This window comes from Panthera pardus, unplaced genomic scaffold (genome assembly GCF_024362965.1).
Source record: "Panthera pardus isolate Hobbes unplaced genomic scaffold, ASM2436296v1 HiC_scaffold_6, whole genome shotgun sequence".
Classification (NCBI taxonomy): Eukaryota; Metazoa; Chordata; class Mammalia; order Carnivora; family Felidae; genus Panthera; species Panthera pardus.
In genome coordinates, this window is record NW_026526991.1 from 11,846,800 (window position 1) to 11,863,966 (window position 17,167).

The 17,167-nt window shown below is 45.6% G+C and overlaps 1 protein-coding gene across 18 annotated transcripts in view; it reads left to right on the forward strand.

The window, feature by feature from the left end:
- The window catches only part of RBFOX2 (RNA binding fox-1 homolog 2), a 285,909-nt gene that overhangs the window by 26,089 nt on the left and 242,653 nt on the right, over positions 1–17,167 (forward strand). The gene's annotated exons all lie outside the window — the stretch shown is intronic.

The following is a 17,167-nucleotide window of genomic DNA, read 5'->3' on the forward strand; positions in this document are numbered from 1 at the left end:
ACCCCAATTTATGATTCTTTCTTGTTGCCTGGTTTGGGGGGAAAAAAAACCTTAAAGAAAATTGTATGCTTACCACCTTGGCGATATGTGAATTGAATACACTCTGACCTTTTAGCTGGTGGTAATTTCCTCTCACAAACTCTTTGTTGCCTTTTTAACCTCACGGACCCCCTGCCCCTCCGAATGGGCCTGGGACATTATTATCTGCCGGCTCCCCCAAGTTGCCCTTCAAAACAGACGGCCGGACTTCTTGAAATCCTTGCTGGTTATCATGGCAGCGGCTGCCGCTGTGGGCTGATTGGAAAGGAAGTCATTGCGGTTGTCAGAAACACGGTCTGGAGGAGACGGGGCTGAAAGTGCAAGTCCGTGGCTTTGGCTTAATGGCTCCAAGACTGGTTGTTGTGAGCAGTTGCCGGGGCCTCGGATGTCCTCTTGTCCTAAGACTTGATAAAAACTTTCTCCTCCACTTCTGGAGGATGGCTTCCTTTGGAGAGACTCAACCTTTGCTTGCTTCCTCATCGTGCGCATTTTAGATGCAGTCCCTCGTCTCATCCCTGCCCTCCTTTTACCTAAAGTAAAACCTAACCGAGAGGTGGTGTTTGAGGTTTCACTCTGCGTGCGGCAGTGTGGGCAGGAAGAGGAAGGTCCAGGGGGTGACCTGCGAAGGCCTTTGATATGGTTGGGTCGATGGTGTATAAACTGAGTTAAGTAACAGTCTAAGTTGATGAGGTAAAACATAGTGAAGGGTCATAAACCTTGCTAATTCGCTGGTGAGGAAGATCGTATTTAGTACAGGAGTGCCCACAGTTGTTTTGCTGGGTTTGCTGGGCACTTGGAAAGGTGAGACATAAAAGGCGAAAAAATAAAAGGGATCCAGAATGTAAGCTCTGGCGATTGAAAACGTTTTTATGTGTGACTTTTACAAGTTGTCATTAATTATTGTAATCATAAGCCTGGGAGGCTAAGGGAAACTTTCCTCCGGCCGTGGAAGCTGACTCAGACTTTCCTCTGGGCTCCCTCCCCATCTCAGGATCTCCTGCCTCTGGCTTTGGAAATTAGTCGCAGGAGGTCCTGTGTGTGATGTAATATAGCAAATACTTAAATTCCGCGTCAGAAATAACTAAAGTTCTGCATTGGAAAACAGCACTGGAGAGAAGGGAGTGAATGGAGAGATGTTGAATCTTGGTCTCTCGTGGAACAGCGTCACTGATGGCAGGTGGGCAACAGGGGGAGCTGAGGGGAGTTTTCATTGGCTTCTAAAAATCTCTCTAGACCTCTCCTGAAGGTAGCGGTGCTTCTTTTCCCCTGGGTTGGGGTGGCTGGTGAATTTGAGGAGTAGGGACTGCTTCTACCACGTGAGTGTCTGAAATGACCGAGGAACCCACACCTGCCCCCCCGCCCGAGCGCGTGTTGCTAGAAGCCACGTAAGCTGTGGGCACAGGGCTTTTGAAGGATGGCTGTGTGGGTGTGGCAGTGCGTGCGTACTGGTTCTCCACATCTCCTGTGACCAGAGCCCGTTGACGTTGGTTTACGTCAGAGGCCAGTAAGCCCCCATTCTTCCCTAAGGTGTCGCACTGTGCGGAGTCCTCGTGTAGGAAGGTTACCTGCTGTCTCGCTGCTCATTTTAGGACACTCGGCTGGACCGGGCGTCAGCCACCTTTTTCCTTCAGGACCTCAAGGCTGACGTGTGAAGACGGACACAGTTTCGGCCAGTAGGAAGTGGAGTAGGAATCTGCAGGCTGGTCGCCTTCTGATCATGCCGAGAAACACCCTTCTGGCCTGTCTTCCTGTTTCCTTAAGAGACAGTGTTACAGCGTCATCGTCGTCGTCGTCGTCATCATCATCATCATGATGCGTGGAATGGGAGTGGAGCTCCTCTTGCCCTGGGACTATGTCTGTGCTAAATTTCAGCAGCCTCTTGTTTCCTGGTGATTTTTTTTTTTTTTTTTTTTTTTTGAAGAGTTCTGTTCAAGTCAGAGGTGTCTGCCTTTCCAGCTACTCTTTAATAGTTTCTTCCTTACCTGGGGGGGAAAGGGGGGGTTCCCGTTAGCCCACGCCGCGGGAGACACACGGTGGGAGAGGTATCCCACCCCGGGTAATCGTCTCTGGGGGGCTTCAGTGGTGAGCCCGTGGTTGCTGCCTTCACTGGGAGAAGAACTTTTAAGTAAGAAGGGAGAAGAAACTTCTTGTTCGGGCGGCAAAATGAAAACCAGCTTTTCTGAGGCCAGATTGGGATCGTGTGTAATCAACTATGAATTCATCCTCTTTTTCCTCCCCTCCCCGCCCCCCTGTTTGCAGTTGATCTCACGACAGCTGTTTCCAGCTGTCCTCTGGATTTTGCCCAGGCCCCTTGGGATGGATGGCTGCATGACTCACACAACTGGCTTGTTTCCACAGCGGTTCAAATCTAGCTTCTCAAGAAGTAGGAGCGAGAGGAGAGAGGGGGACTCTGGTGGCCCCGGAGTAGATGTTCCTGTGGAGATTACGGTCGGCTGACCGCTCTGGTTTCGATTGGTCCCCCTTCACGGCAGCGAGCTGAGAAGAGGACATTGCTGGGGGAGGGGAGGCCAGTGTGTTAGCTGGAGAAGTGGTTTTGGAGAAAGCCAGATGTTCTTGTTTTGTTTTGTTTTGATTTTTTTCCTTTTTTTTTTATTAATTTTTTTTTTTTAATTTACATCCAAATTAGTTAGCATCTAGTGCAACAGTGATTTCAGGAGTCGATTCCTTAGTGCCCCTTCCCCATTAGCCCCTCCCCCCTCCCAGCACCCCTGCGGTAACCCTGTGTTTGTTCTCCGTATTTAAGAGTCTCTTCTGTGTTGTCCCCCTCCCTGTTTTTATATTCTTTTTGTTTCCCTTCCCTTACGTTCATCTGTTTTGTCTCTTAAAGTCCTCATAGGAGTGAAGTCATACGGTATTTGTCTTTCTCTGACTGACTAATTTCACTTAGTATAATACCCTCCAGTCCCATCCACGTAGTTGCAAATGGCAAGATTTCATTCTTTCGGATTGCCGAGTAATACCCCATTGTCTCTATATACCACATCTTCTTTATCCATTCATCCATCCATGGACGTTTGAAGCCAAATGTTCTTTTACTTTTTTTTCTCTTTCCCCCTCCAGATCTGCTTCAGAGCAAACTGCAACTTTCCTTTTCAGTGGGACGTAGGGTTGTGTGTGAGATGGGTGGCTGAGTGAGAGCTGAGGGAAGTGTCGGTTAAAAATGCAGGTGATGCTAGGGGCGCCTGGGTGGCTCAGTCGGTTAAGCGTCTTGGGTCATGATCTCACGGTTTGTGAGTTCGAGCCCCTCGTTGGGCTCTGTGCTGACAGCTCAGAGCCTGGAGCCTGTTCGGATTCTGGGTCTTCATCTGTCTCTGCCCCTCCCATGCTCGCTCGTGTGTGCTCGCTCTCTCTTTCTCTCTCTCTCAAAAGTAAATAAACATTAAAAAAAATTAAAATTCAGGTGATGCTCTCCGTACTCCAGCTGATTCTTGGTAGGAGGGTGTGTTCCTTTCTCTTCAAAGCGGTCCCTCCCTTTCCCAACAGTAAGCACTGCCCTTGCCCCCCCTCCTTCCTTCCATGAAGGCCACTCCTTCCCAGCGTGGGAACCTATACAGTGATACGGCTCGGTAAAGAAAATTTTAAAAATTCTTTAGGTATTTGAAAAATTCTTCACTTTGATCTCTTTGAGCTCTACACTCACATTTCTTAAAGGGTAGCAAGCTGCAGAAAAAAATTCTCTAGACCTGCTCTGATACAGGAGCCATTAGCCACTTGTGGCTGTCGTGGTCTTGAAATATGGCTCGTCCAAACTGAGATGCTCTGTGAGTGTAAAACACGCACTAGATTTTATTTGCTTATTGTTTATGTATTTGTGTATTTATTTATTAAAGTTTATTTATTTATTTTGAGAGAGACAGAAGCATTGCAAGCGGGGAAGGGGCAGAGAGAGAGGGGGAGAGAGAGAATCCCAAGCAGGCACCTGACGTGAGACTCGAACTCACGAAACCGTGAGATCATGCCTGAACCGAAGGCAAGAGTCGGACGCTTAACCAACAGAGCCGCCCAGGCACCCCCTCAAATACCCACTAGATTTTAAAGACCAGTGCAAAAAATTTTCATTGAAAATTTACAAATCATTGACTATTGTTGAAATATTGACATGTTGAAACGCTAATATTTTGGATGTGTTGGATTCCCTAAATTATATTAAAATTTACCTTACCTGGTTTCTTTTTTAAATGCTGTTAACTAGAAAATTTTAAATTAAGTAAATGGCCCATATTTCTTGCTGTCATTACATTTCTGCTCTAAACAGAAGAAGTTACTGAACAACTGGTGTGCTCCTCTCTGGTAGTGTCCGTTTTCCAGAAGCCAAGTGATAGTTTGGGACTCACAAGCCGGTGTGCTACAACATGCCCTCTGTAATAGTTGTCTTTTGCCCCAGAACATGTTACCCCTACACTTGCTGACTTGAAACAACACACCTTTATTATGTCACAGTTTCTGTGGGTCGTAAATCTGAGAGCAACTTAGCTGTGCGGTTCAGGCTTAGGATCCCTCATGAAGTTTCAGTCAGGCAGTTGCTGGTGTCGCACTCATCTGAAGTCTGAACCGGGGCCGGAGGATTCCAAGATGGTTCGTTTCACGGCTCTTGGCACGTTGTCAGTTCCCCGCTGGCTTTAGTTCCTTCCAACACGGACTTCTCCTTAGGCCTCTTGAGTGTCTTCCCTACCTTATGTTGACTTCCCCCTAGAGTGAGTGATCAAGTGAGAGATCGAGTAAGAGAGAGAGCAGGTGAAGGGGGGAGTTGCAGTGCTTTTAACGACCTAGTGCCTGCAGTATACGTTATCATTTCTGCTTTATTTTATTTGTTAGAAGCAAGTGTCTGAGTCTAATTCCTCCTCTCAAGGAGAGGAAAATTAGGCTCCAGTTTTTTAATTAGTTTTAATTTTTTTTTTTTTTTTTAGGCTTCACTTCTTGAAGGGAGTAGTATATAGGAATTTGTGGACATATTTAGAAACCGCTACACTTTCCTGTTTGTCTGCTGTTTTCCCCTGTGAGTGTACCTGGATTTCACTGACCGCCTCTGAAAATGGTCAGAGTTCAGCGGCTGAAGTCCATTTTACCCTCACCTGCTACCTCCGCAGTGTTGCTTGGAACAGTTTTACCCATTTTGAGACTGCCAACTCTGACCTGTAATCAAAATTGCCTTTTTTTGGTCGGGCGACGGGGAGGCCACGATGAATTCAGCTTTGCGTGAGCCTTAAATACTGGTGTGTGCCTCAGTTGATTTTTAGTAGCAGAATAAGGCTGGATATTCCATGGTAAATGTGTTGTTATTATGTGGATATTTTATTTCTCTTAATTAAGATTCAGAGCACTCAGGAACCATTCTGTATCTCATTCTGCCTCTGGGAGGTTTGAAAGTAAAGCAGGGCCTCCTTCTGTTTTCTGCTCCAAGTAGGGGCATGGAGGTGAGTTCACTGGTGCAGGAGGCGGAGTGAAGGTGTTGTGAGGGATGGAGAGGTATGTCTGGCAGAGACATAAATGGTACGCTCCGGTGGCTTAAACCGGAACGTGGGAGCAAAGGTACTGTTAAATAAGAGTGTGTAAATAACACGCTGCCGAGTTTCCCAAGATGGACTCATCCACGCCTCCCCTCCCTATAGCTGTTTTAGTTTTGGCTCAGCCTCACACTTCCGGAGGGTAGACTGACACAGGAGGCAAGACCTACAGGGTAAGTGGCCCAGTGGACGTAATAAGGGAGGGTCAGTTTTTGTCTGGCCTCCATCAAAATGGGGCTTTAGTGCAAGGAAACGAGGTATGTACGGGAAAGTGGTTGGGTCAGAATAGGGCTCAAGATTCAGGACAGCAGGGATTCATTTAAAACCACTTGACTTCAGTTTTTTTCTGATGGCTTGGTGTGATTTACTCAGGTACTTCCTAGGGAATCGAGCGTGATCTTTTCCATTTGAGAAGTCTGAAGGCGTAGATGAATGGGTTGTATTAGAAAGTTTGTTGCCTTGGACAGAAAATCAAAAATCTATGGAGTCTGGCTGTCTTCTCAATCCTTGTTATCATTATCATAATCTTGGTACTTAAGTTTAATTTTGAATAGTTGCTTTCCTTTGTGTGTGTGTGTGTGTGTGGGGGGGGGGGGGGTTTATCTCTTGTCTCTGTAACCAGACTTCGTTTTCTTCGCTTTCATGCTTTTTATTTCTTTGTGTTCTAATAACAACTTCTGCGTTGTATATTCAAGAGGATATGAACTGAGGCGTGGTGGCGGGACCCACTGGGGCTGGGAGAGGCGTAGAGCGCAGTGGTTGAGAGTTCGGGGTTTAGAGTCCTACCGGCTCTGCTGCTTAGTACATTGATAACCTCGTACAACTTTTCTTAATTTCTCTGAGGCTAAGTTCCTTCATCTGTAAAATGTTAATGATAGTTTTTGCCTCATAGACTTGTGAAAACTAATGAGATATTACAAGTAAGGCACTTAGCACAGGAGCAGCTACATAAGTTAGATTTGTAAAAGTGTAATTGTCTAGCTTATTAATGCTTTTTATTAGAGGCATCCAAGTTCTTGAATCTTGAGCCTCTCATTACTTATTTGACGTTATTTATTGGTTCATCAGTCACTGATACCAGAAGCCTAAACCGGGTGTGTGTTCTGGTCAGCGTGAATGGGTCCACATCCTAACTGACTCTGCTCAGAGAGTGTTCTAGTCTGCCGGGCAAAAATAGGTGTTCTGGGCCATGGCTTTTTCCTTGCAGGGCCCAAGGGCGCCCCCTCTCTCGAGAGACCAGAGGCTGCCGTTGTTTTCTGTACGGTAGAGCCTGACTTGGCCTGCAGTTAAGGCTCTCCAGAAGGTCACTTAAACCCGGCTGATGTGAACTCCTCGCAAAAGGCCCAAGTCCTTCTGCCGCCGTCCAGTTTTCTATTAAGAAACTACTGGGACTGTTTTTTTTTTTTTTTTTTTTTTTTTTTTTTTTTCTAAAGAAACTGCAGCAGCCAAACCAATCATTCCTTTCAACTCTGCACTCCTTGGTCAGCATCCAGGATGTAAGCAGCTCTGGCCATCTGTATATTCCTGTGACCTCGGGCCTGACTGATTTTTCTCTCCTGACCTGACCTTCATAGCTCCTCCCCTCATAGACTGTCCCGTTTTTCCTGTTGCATTTGTAAACAGTCCTCCCCATCCTCAGCCTTTTCACGGACTCTTATATCTAGTCTTTCCTCTTAGCTAAATCCCATTTCTTTCTGAGAACATCACCTCCCCCTCCTACTGGGTGTTTTTTGTTCTTCTGCTTTAGGGAGGTGGGTATCCTGGCGTCTCTCCTCTCCAGGATTCCTGTCTAATCTTCTTCCCTTGGGCAAAATTGAAATTCCCTGCTCCTTTAAAGCTCCTGTAATCTGGCTCATCTACCCACTTCCCTTACTCAGTGCTGTCATTTATCCATTGCCTTGCCTCTCTTCCTCATTAAAAAAGCCAAAAAAACCCCAAACTACCTAATGTTGGCACCGGTTATTGGGCTTTCTCTCGACCTTTATTGTCACGAGGGATAGGAGACCCAGCGTGTGTGCGGATGACTGATCCGGCGCCTGCCTCTGAGTTCTTTGACTGAGGGGCTTCCCTGACTGGAACCGCGCAGGTACTTACTTGCACCGCCTGCTCTGAGGACACGCCCTCCGTCTTGTCCATCCGGAACGGCTTCGTTTCTGAAAATTGAAAGATGGACATCTCATCTCCTCGTTAACACCCTTCCATCTTCCAGTTCTCTCGTTAATGTTCATCAGCTACCGCTGCGTCTCATCTCCAGCGTCATTGAGAAGTCCATACACTGGCCCTCTCTGCGCTCTCTCCCTTCCTGTGAATCCCCCCCGCACCCCCCTGACTATGCTCCCTCCTCCTCCCCCCTCCCCCCCCCCCCAGTTTAGATTTCTCGGCTTTTGCTTAAACCACGCTTTGGCCGGTATTCTCTCTTTATGTTCATTTTGTTTGACCTACTAGCAAAACCCAGGCCTAGATGGATGCGACTGTCTGCCTTCATGGTTTTCAGCGATTCCTGGATCCTTGACTCCTGCTGGCAGGCTTTGTGTTTTTGAGTGACCTCTCCTGGGGATTTGCCTCCAGAGCTGTCTCAGATGTTCCTCATGGTCCTACATTCACTTTCCCTTCACTTAAGCAAGAATTTTTGTCTCTCTCTCTCTCTTTTTTTAAAAGTAGTCTTCATGCCCAGTGCAGAGCCCAACATGGGGCTCGAAATCAGTACCCTGAGGTCAGGACCTGAGCTGAAGGATACCTGGGTGGCTCAGGTGGTTGAGTGTCCAGCTCTTGATTTCGGCTCTGGTAGTGATCCCAGGGTTGTGGGATCGAGCCCCGTGTTGGGCTCTGTGCTCAGCATGGAGCCTGCTTAAGATTCTCTGTCTCCCTCTACCCCTCCTCCCAGCTCGAGTGCACTCTCTCTCAAAAAAAAGACAAGAATTGAGATCAAGAGTTGGATGCCCGTCCCCAGAATTCTTGCCTCTTAATTTATAGATGAAATAGAAGATGTCAAATTGAAACTCTTAATTTCCTGCCATCAAACCCACAAACTGTGTCTGTTACAGTGAAAGATGTATTGTTCTTCCTTTGGTGAATCCTGCTTGGATCTTTTTCCTGCATTTTTGTTTTTTATTTTTTATTAAATTAAAAAAATTTTTTTAAGTTTATTTATTTTTGACACAGAGAGCAGGTGTGAGCTAGGGAGGGGCAGAGAGAGAGGGAGACACAGAATCCGAAGCAGGCTCCAGGCTCTGAGCCGGCAGCACAGAGCCTGACGTGGGGCTTGAACTCACGAACCGTGAGATCACGACCTGGGCCGACGTCGGCCGCTTAACCGACTGAGCCACCCAGGCGCCCCTAAAATTTTTTTAACGTTTTACTTTATTTTTTTGAGAGACAGAGAGAGAAGACAAACACGGAAGGGGCAGAGAGAGAGAGAGGGAGGCACAGAACCCAAAGCAGGTTCCAGACTCTGAGCTGTCAGCACAGAGCCCTATGTGGCGCTTGGACCCATGAACATGAGATCATGACCTGAGGTGAAGTCGGTCGCTCAACCGTCTGAGCCACCCAGGCGCCCCTTTCCTGGATTTTTAAATCTACCTTTTTGTATCTCTTCTTACCAACATTCTATATGCCTCCCTCATTAAATAAAATCTAGCATATTCAGTCCTCTGGTCTCCTCCGTCCTCCGGCTGCTCTTTACTCTTCTCCCTTCTACAAACTACAAAAGCAGCTTCTTGACATAATTGTCTTTATCCTTTGAACACATTGAAGTCTGGTTTCTTCTTCGACTACAGCGTTTAAACTCCGTTCCTCCAACGTCACCAATAACCACCCCTGTGGCTGAACCCAGCGAATGTCCTTTCTGTCTTCCCTGTCCTTGAAATGCCCCTCTCCCCCCGGCTTCCTCTGGCCCCATCCTTTTTAACACGTTTCCCTCCCCCGCCACGGCCTTTTCCATGACCCTTCCTCAGCCCCCACTTACAGGTTGCTGTCACTCAGCATTCTGCTCTAGGCCTCTTCCTCTGTGACATGTGCTCTCCTTGGGTGAGCTCATCCACAGCGAAGGCTTTATTCATCATCTATATGCTGACAACTTCCAAATTGCTATCTGTAGCCTAGATCTGCCTCCTGCACTTCCGATGGCAGTTTCCACCTGCTCGTGTGCCCTGTGGGTACTGCAAAGCCAGCATGTCTATAACTCATCCCTCCCTGCCTGCCCTTTCTCCAGAACTCCACCCCTGTGTAGCTCTGTGGCCAGTGCCACTGCTTACCCAGGGGTCTTTTTGCCTTCACTTTTGTCCCTTCCAGCCCGTGTCACTGCATCTCAGTGGCCTTTCTTAGAAATGATTCATCTGAAACAGCTCTCATTGTATCAGTGCCCTTCAAGTGACTTCGGTGATCTAGCTCCTAGCTCATCTCCTAGACCCTTGACCCACTCGTGCATGGACCGTACAGCTCTACTTGAAGTTACTTCTACATTTTTTTTTGAATGTTTACTTATTTTTGAGAGATAGAGACAGAGACAGAGACAGGGAGAGAGGGAGACAGAGGATCCAAAGCTGGCTCCGCACTGACAGCAGAGAGCCTGATGCAGGGCTTGAACTCATGAACTGTGGGATTCTGACCTGAGCCGAAGTCAGATGCTTAACTGACTAAGCCACCCAGGCTCCCCTGCGTGAAGTTACTGGTATAATACTTCTCTTTCCACCTTTTACACACTAACCCTCATCTTAAAGTTCGTGCTTTAGGAACCTTTCGCTGAGTATCTCCAGTGGGGTAACTTCCCTAACTGCTGTTATAATTCCTTGTACTTTTCCCTTCCTGGCATTTATTGCACGGTATATGTAAGTGTCTACTTTGACCTCCTCCCAAACTGTAAGTTCCTTGAAGGTAGGGACAATGGTTTGATCCTTTTTTTTTTTTTTTAAATCCCATATCTAGCACAGTGACTGATATATAGTAGGCCCAATGGTTATTGGATAGTTAATGGTTGGATAGATTATAGGATTTTAGAACTGCAAGAATCTTATCTGTATAGAATACTTGTCCCAGATTTTCAGGGTAGATGATCACTGAGTGGCATTTGGTTCTTTTGCTAGAGATAGTAATTTCAAACAAAGTCACATTCTAAGGTCAAAACTTCCTTTGAATATATTACTCGATCTCACTAGTTAAGTACCTTACCCCTAGCTGGTTTATTTCAAAAGAGGTAGACAGGGGCTCCTGGGTGGTTTAGTCAGGTGTCCGACTTTGGCTCAGATCAGGATCTCACCGTTTGTGAGTTTGAGCCCTGCATCAAGCTCTCTGCTGTCACTGTGGAGCCCACCTTGGATCCTTTGTCCCCCACCCCCCTCTGCTTCCCTCCTGCTTGATGCTTTCCCTCTCTCTCTCTCTCTCTCTCTCTCTCTCTCTCAAAAATAAACACTAAAAAAAAAAAACACACACAAAAAAAAACAACACCCCCCCCCCCCCCACACACACACAACAGGTAGATCCACATGTCTCAGTCCTAGCTGCCCATTAACATCATCTGGGGAGCTTTAACAACAAAAAAAGAAAAATCCTCATTACTCCACACTCACCAAATAAGAGAAGAAATTTTATGCTTATTCTGGGAGGATTGTCATCCATTTGTAACTTGTTAAAGTTGATCAACAGCAGTCTTATTTGTTCTGTGACTAAAGAAATGGCACGTAAGACTTTGTAACATCTAATTTCCAGAAGCTCCTGGCATTAAGCATTTGGAAATTAGAGGCCCCTTTCTGTCTGTGACCCTTGGAAGCTTGCCTTGTGAACTCTTGAATTGTGATCTGTAACATAGAACGTGGGCAGAAAGTCTCCATCTGATGTAGTCACTGTCTTCAGGAGGGTCTCTGGTTGGAGTCAGTGCTATTACATCACAGGCTCTGTGATGGGATGATAGATTAATTGCCTAGGGGTTGACCTGAAGCAGTTAGGAAAATTTGGTTATCAGCACCAGAAGGAGCAGTTTAATTACCTCATTAAATGCCTTTTCTTTGCTTTTAGGGCTGAAACATCTCTTCAGCAGCCATTTGAATTTTGGAGACATTGTTGCTTTTGGTAACTTTGAGGAATCAGGTTAATTTTTAAAATGATTTTTCTTTTTTAAGTTTATTTTTGAGAGAGACAGAGAGTGAGCGAGGGAGATGCAGAGAGAGGAAGACACGTGGACAGAAGATCCAACGCACTCACCGCGCTGATAGCACAGAGCCCGATGCAGGGCTAGAACTCGGGAACCGTGAGATCATGACCCGAGCCGAAGTCAGACGGTCAACCAGCTGAGCCACCCCCGCGCCCTAAAATGATTTCTCAAGTCGTGAGCTTACTCTAGACTACACTTCGTTGTGGTAGTAATTGCTTGATAAAATCTGTCTTCTGCTACTCAACTAGTATAATATGTAGGATCCATTTATTTGCATAGAGACCCTTCCATTTTCACCGCCTTGGAAGGATGTGAGCAGCGCCTCAGGTTTACTCTTTCCTTGGTTTTGACAACAACACAGTGTTTAGTACTGGGGCCTCCAGGAGTTAACACATTCTTGGTGTGTTGTTTATGAGGAACATGTCACAGATGCGAGGCTGAAAGAATGGCTCGCGCCAGTGTGTACCATAGATTTGAGAGATTTAAATGCTGAATGATGAAAGGTATTTCACTCTTGTCATTAAAAACCAACACATGACTTTTAAAACCATTTAAAACCATCAAATAATAACACACCGAACCGATCACAGAGACACATGAAAACAAGTTGGGCTCTTTGCCTTTGTTTTTCTCCCCTGGGCCATTTGTGTAGCAGCTTTCTCTCTCTCTCTCTCTCTTTTTTTTAATATACATATATACAAAACCCTCGTTTCCAACAAACAGCTTATGAGGACTGATTAATATTCAGGATAGATGATCTGTCTTCTTAACTAAATGAGATCTGGATCTCATGTCTTCACTTAGGTTAAGCAGTTGACAAATAGTTGGTAAATGGCTCACCATTGCTAGTTTAAAGGTGGTGTTGGTAACTTTCCTCAACCTCAGAAGGGGGCTAGGACAGTAGGGGACGGGAGAACGTCTGTGTACTTTTAACTGTTCTGGCTGATGCTTTCTCTTTTGCCTTTCTTGTTATCTTCTTTACTTTGGCTTTCTAGTCTAACGGAGGCCTTCTTAAAGAGGGTGGGCATAAATAAAATATGCATACTCTTTTCCCTGCGCGAATGACAAGAAAACATCATCTGTTGTCAACTTTGGTTTTCAGTGATGCATTGGCTTTCAGAAAAATAAGTTGACTTATTCTAGGGGCAGGTCTGTCATTTCTTCCCTGTCCCACCCTCGGGGCAGGCTTATCCGTTTGGTGAGCTCAGGTTGCCTTTTCAGACCTTGGGTCTCAGCTTGTGCTTGACAGAACTTTGTTAAGTGAATCAGGGAGTCTGAATTATTCATTCTCCTTCCTCATCCTGCTGTTCATATCACATTCCTGCTGTGTCTTTGGGGCATCTTGCCAGTCTTCAGCATAATTGATTTCCTTGCTTTGTGGGGTGTGTGTGCGTGTGCGTGCATGTGAGTTGTGCTTCTGTTGAAGCATTCCTGATTGCCTAGGATAGGAATATTTATTGAGCACACGTGGGCAAAAGCACAACGGTTCACTCCAGATCACTAAAAATACAGCGGACTTACTGCTCTAAAGGAGAGGCTGGGATGGGTCTTTTTATTGTCCAGCACACAAAATATTCTTTCCGGGCAACGAGAATTTACTGCCTGATGAATTATGGAGAGTCTTCTGGGGCACCTGGGTGGCTCAGTCAGTTGAGCGTCTGACTTCAGCTCAGGTCCTATCTTCCGGTTCCTGGGTTCGAGCCCAGCATCGGGCTCTGTGCTGACAGCTCAGTCTGGAGCTGCTTTGGATTCTGTGTCTCCCTCTGTATAAACATTTAAAAAAAAAAAAAAAAAAAAAAGAGTCTTCTGTGATCTGATTGGAACACTGGGGACAGAGACTGGGGGACCGTTCTTTTCTCTTTTTGTTCTCCAGTCTTATTGTCTCTTCTTCAGTGTTTTTCTTTAGGAAGACATCTCCTTGTAGAGCCCTGTCAAGACCAGAACGGTTTAGAATGGTCTAGTGCAGAGGTTGCAAACCAGAGATGTGTGGTCTGGCCCTTATACATGGGGTTTTGTTTGGCTTACACAATATTTTGAAGGCATGTGGATTTAATATTTAAGCACTGGGAGAACACACATGAAATCCAGATTTCTGGCTTTTCGAGGCACCAGTGGGCCCACATTCCTGCGGGGTACACTCTGGGAGCTGCATAGTGGCTGTTCCCCTTAGGAGTGCCTGTTCACTCTAGTCCTGTACAGTCTCTGCTTGTGTGCTTCACTTTTTATTTGCCTCTGGTGAGCATTATAATTCCAGTCTAATCCAGTCTACTTATTTTACAGATGAGAGGAAGAGATTTGCCCCAGATCTTGTAGGTAGTGGGAAAAATTTAGGTGAGGATTCATGCTTCTTGACTCTTTTTTTTTTTTTTTCAATTAAAAATTTTTTAAAAAAATATCTATTTATTTTTGAGAGAGAGAGCGAGTGAGCGTGATCAGAGGAGGGGCAGAGAGAAAGAGGGAGACACAGAATCCAAAGAAGTCTCCAGGCTCTTCGCCATCAGCACAGAGCCTGACGCAGACCTCGAGCTCATAGACCGCAAGATCATGACTGGAGCTGAAGTCGGACGCTTAGCCCACTGAGCCACCCAGGTGTTCTGCTTCTTGACTCTTAGTTGAAGTTGATTATCATGATTATTTCTACAGGTTTTTTTTTTTTTTTTTTTTACTTTTACATTTTTTCTTCCCCTTACGTTTTTTATTCATTTAGAATATTCATTGTGGAGGTACTAAGAGTAAATGCTGGGAATGTAAAAGGAATACAGGAAAGCTCCCTGTTCTTGATTCAGTCTTAAAAGATCAAATAAGTCTGCCTCTGGGGAAAGTTACTACTACCCACCCCTACTCTGTCATGTTGTGTTGCTTTATCTTCTTCATGTCACTTAACCGCCATCTGGATTTATTTTAATTTGCCTTCTTGTTTACTATCTGGCTTCCCAAGTAGAATGTAAGCACTGTGAGACCAGTGACTGTATCTAGTACAATGTTGTATCTCCATTGCCTGGAACAATTCCTGACACTGAGTAGATTTCTGGTTTTGGGGAATGAATGACTAAACCAGGCAATAGATAGAACGGGGCTTTGAAGGATGAATAGTTTTCCGTGCAGATAGGGGAAGGTTGTTCCAGACAGAAATATTGGTATGAACTGAGGCATGAAAATACATGGTATGTTCTTATGCTTCTTTAGGGATTGGCCACAAAAAGCTCTTTTTGTTCAGGTTCTTTTTTTTAAGTGTAGGCTCCATGCCCAATGTGGGGCTTGAATTCACAACCCTGAGATCAAGAGTCTCACATTCTGTCGACCGAGCCAGCCAGGTGCCCCACAAAAAGCTATTTTTGAGAACAGAAAGGCCATCTGGATTTGAAGGACTTGGGTCCTTGGTAAAAAAACAAAAACAAAAATTATAAACTAAATGAGTTTCTGAGTCAAAAAACTCCAGTACAGCTTTTCCCCCTCCTCTACAGTCTTTTAGTGGGATACTGGCCATTCATTATCATTAGTGATTTATAGAGCTTTATCGGCATATTTACTCAAGTAGTATTACATGACAGATGTGAATCAAGGGTGTGGTTCTAATGTGCCTTCAGTCTAATAGCTTGCAAATCCAGAACAACAGATTATATTTTGGGTATATAATGGACCACATGGTGAATTTCTGAGCGTGTATGGCAACATTAGTGAGCTGTACATTAGAATCACCTGGGGAACTTTTAAAAATTTCATTCCTTGGCCATACCCCGTCTTGGCCAGTTAGATCAGGAACTCTTGGAGTAGGACCCAGGAATTCATATTTTGTAAAACTTCCCCAGCTGATTCCAGTACATGGCCAAGGTTGAGAACCATTGACTTCAGTGGGGGCACAGAGGAAGGGAGGTCCTTTTAGTTTGGGGTAAGTTGAAGTATAGGGAGGGAATCAAAGGGGACAGTCATTAAGAAAGTAATTGAAGATTAGAGAAAGACGTATATGATTTCACTCATATGTAGAATTTGAGAAACAAAACAGATGAACATGGTGGGGGGAAAAGAGAGGCAAACCAAGGAACAGACTTTTAACTGTAAAGAACACTGATGGTCACCAGATGGGAGGTGGGTGGGGGAAGCGTTACATAGGTGATGGGGATGAAGGAGGGCACTTGTGATGAGCACTGGGTGTTGTTTGGAAGTGATGGATCACTAAATTCTGCACCTGAAACTAATACTACACTGTGTGTTAACTAACTGGAATTTAAATGAAAACTTGGGAAAAAAAGAAAGTAAAGAGAATTATTAACAGGTTTTCTGAGTGGGAGCGCCTGGGTGGCTCAGTCGGTTAAGCGTCTGACTTCAGCTCAGGTCATGATCTCAACTGTTCTTGAGTTCGAGCCTCACGTCGGGCTCTGTGCTGCCGGCTTGGAGACTGGAGCCTGCTTTGGATTCTGTGTCTCCCTCTCTCTCTCTGCCTCTCCTCCCTCCCTCCATACCTCTCTCTCTCAAAAATAAATATTAAACAATAAAAAAATTGTATTAAAAGTATTTTCTGAGTAGAGGAGAAGGAGTATTTTAGGAAATCAGTTTAGAGACGTTTGATTTTTAAATCAGTTGGAACATAAAGGGGTTGGAAATGTTATAGGTGGTGTCGCTAAAGGAAGTGTACCTAGTTCTTTGAGGGAGAGTGTCTAAATTCCATGGGGTCTGCTGTATGCATGAATTATCCAGAGACTCCGGCTTTCTAGTCATCTAGAAAGGAAGAACACCTTTCTTTTTTTTTTTTAAAGTTTATTTATTTTGAGCGAGAGAGGGAGTGTGCGCATGTGCAAGCATGAGAGCAGGGAGGGGGCAGCGAGAGGGACAGAGAATCCAAAGTAGGCTCCACGCCGTCAGCACAGAGCCCGACATAGGCTCGACCCCACGAACCACGCGAGATCACAGCCTGAGCCGAGAGCAAGAGTCAGACGCTCACCCGACTGAGCCCCCCCCTCCCCCGCCAAGACGCCCCGGAAAAACACTGTTCTTGAAGTACAACATTGTGGGTTACAGCCCTAGATTTCCCGCTAATTACTTGTGTTCATTTTAGTTCAGTTCAGCAACCGTTTAGGAAGCGCGGAGCACGGTGTTGGGACTCCGGAGATGGATTAGGTGTAGCTCTTGCCATTTAGGATGTGACATTCTAGGGAATTCCTTTGTGTAACCGCAGTTAGGCAGTTTTTCTCTGGGCATTTCTCCATCTGTGGAACGTGGGGACCCGAAGAGTTTTTTCCCGAGGTTCCTTTCAGCTTTGACATCTCGTTACAGTGATTGCAAATAAAATCTTAGCAAAAATCAGCACCTCTTCGCAGCAGTTCTGTGGTTTGTGCTTCCGTAGAAAAGAAAAACCAGGGAAAAGTACAGCGCAGGGTTCAATTCGAAACGCTCCCAGGACCTTACCAGACCCTTTCCCCAGCTTACCTTTCTGTCAGGTTCTGTTGGGTTTTGACAAGCG